This window comes from Marmota marmota, unplaced genomic scaffold, assembly GCF_001458135.2.
Source record: "Marmota marmota marmota unplaced genomic scaffold, marMar, whole genome shotgun sequence".
In the NCBI taxonomy this organism is placed as follows: Eukaryota; Metazoa; Chordata; class Mammalia; order Rodentia; family Sciuridae; genus Marmota; species Marmota marmota.
The window spans coordinates 3,353,345-3,355,754 of NW_026000000.1; the positions used below are offsets into that span (position 1 = coordinate 3,353,345).

The 2,410-nt window shown below is 32.9% G+C and overlaps 1 pseudogene; it reads right to left on the reverse strand.

Moving 5' to 3' along the window:
* Nucleotides 1–500: 500 nt before the first annotated feature.
* Nucleotides 501–2,410, reverse strand: part of LOC107153416 — a 51,043-nt pseudogene continuing 49,133 nt past the window's right edge.

A 2,410-nucleotide genomic window follows, 5' to 3' on the forward strand; every position in this document is an offset into this window, starting at 1 on the left:
TTCATTAGGTTTTTCAGTATGAAAATTAACATGACCACACCAGCCCAGAACAATACCAGGCAAAACCCTGTGAAAGGTTACTGGGTCAACAGAATTTATCTGCTCAAAAAAGCTGAAGTAATAAACCTTCTCCTAAAACATGTCTATACATCAATTTTCTATTAAGAAGGTTGTATAAGGAGAAGAAAAAATTTATGCCAAGACCTTGGTCTTGGAAATTTCAGTTGCAAAGAATTCCAACTGTTCTAATTACACACTCCTTGTTTAAATCTATTGTATGTTTGGAAAGATGGCATTAATATATAATGTTTTAAAAAATAGGTTACAAAATTTGTTTATTTTTATAAAGATCGTATATGCCAAAATAAAACAATTATTATCACTGAGTTTCCAATTTTTTAAAATGTTTTGGTTTGTTTGCATGTTCTAAATAGTTATAATGATATACATAATTTCTACAAATAAAATTATTTTTTAAAAAGACACATTTTGTGAGATATTTATGATAAAAAATTACAGCATGGTAAGGTTTCATTCTCTCTTATCATCCCAAAAAGGATGCCTTGGGAATAGACCACATAATAAATTTGCTTTTGTCCTGTTTCCTTCACAATGAAATTAATAGTGGCTGAAAAATCATATTTTATCATCATAACTGCATTCAATAAAAATAGATAAAATTTAATTTAATTCATTATTAATAATAAAAAGTTATTTTCATGATTTGAATTATGACCTTAAAAAGTCCCTCTGAAGGGAGGCATGGGTAATAAAAGCTAACATTAGTCAAACACTTCCTATATGCCAGCTGTTATGTTTCCTGTTTATAAGCACCATTTCAAATTCATGATACCTGATTTATCTTTATTGACATTGTAAAGAAAACAAGGCAGTCTTTGATTCATCATCTATTTTGTATGTCAGAGCTCCTTTTGATTGTCTCAAAATGGCAGGCCAAATACTGCTCAAACATTGACAACAAGAGGGAAATTCTTATATTATTGCTTTAAATATCTAGAAGCAAAAATATCCCATTAAATAATTCTTTCGTTCATTCACTGCATTGCCCATGATGCCTACTACTTAATCAGAACAGCTTCTTATTCCAAACCTTCAGGGCTCTTGATTCTGTTCTTTCCTACTTTAAAACTGTACTCCAATTCTTCCTCTCCCCAGTGGATATTGTTCCTAAGGGACTCCTGCACTAACCACATGTCCCACCCTACTCCTACTTTGGAAATTCTCTTACCATCTCCTTTCCCTGCCCAGTAATCTTCACAAAGTTGCCAACCTCTAGATTCCCCCACTTTCTACATGAATCCTTCATGCTCCAATGTGACTATAGTTTCAAGGGCTGCAGACTCTCCTGTGATAGTTCTGCTCTAACCCTGACACATTCATATAAAAGGAGGGTCCGGTTCAAGAACCACAAAAAGGAATCATACATCCTTTGCCTTTGAGGTGCAGGGACTATTTCAGCAGTAACAGCTCTTCCCAGTTACTCTCTTGCCTCTGCTTCCCATGCATTTCTGTCTCCTCCATGTCTACATATGTATATTTGGGATAGGGGACATGTGATTTCCTTTAAAATCCAATATGTAAGTTGAAGTTTTGGGCCTACTCAAATAAAAGGATGATCAGGTTGGTTAGCAATATAATATCCTCTGGCTCAATAAATAGTTGCTGCTTAATAATTGAAAGTTGATATCATCCAACAGATCTCTTTGGAATAGCTCCACCTGTGGTTAAAGTATACAATAATTTGGGCCCTAAATCACTGTTATTGATGAGTAAAATAGTGTTTTCAATAGATTTTTCTATAAATGAACTTAGTACAAAATGCTATCAAAAATGGCAAATAATATTGTATATAAATATATAAATGACAAAGCATTAGTAACCAAAATACATGAAAAAAATACACGAATTTATTTTAAAAAGCAAACAGCTCAATAGGAAATAAAACTATACAACAGCAAAAACCTATTACAAATGCCAGAAAACATTCATATTTCCTGTAGTACAGTAAATTGGAATAATCATTTTTGGAAAATAATTGGCATTACATAGTAAAATTAAGATTTAGGTTCCCTACCTACAAATTTCTACTTCAGTGTATCATTGAAAGTAACCTGGCATATACACAATAGGAAATGTGCATGTTATAGTCTGGATGTGATTTGTCTTCCCAAAGGTTTATGTCCTGGAAGCTTGGTCCCAAAGTGGCAGTGTTGAGGAGCTGGAAGCTTTAGAAGATAGATCCTAGTGTAAGGTGATTAAATCATGGGGTCTCCATTCTCAGAAATAGATTAATGCTGTCTCACAGGAGTAGATAAGGTCTGGTTAGGGGTACTAGTTTCTGCAAAAGCTGATTGTTTTATATATATATATATATATATATATATATATA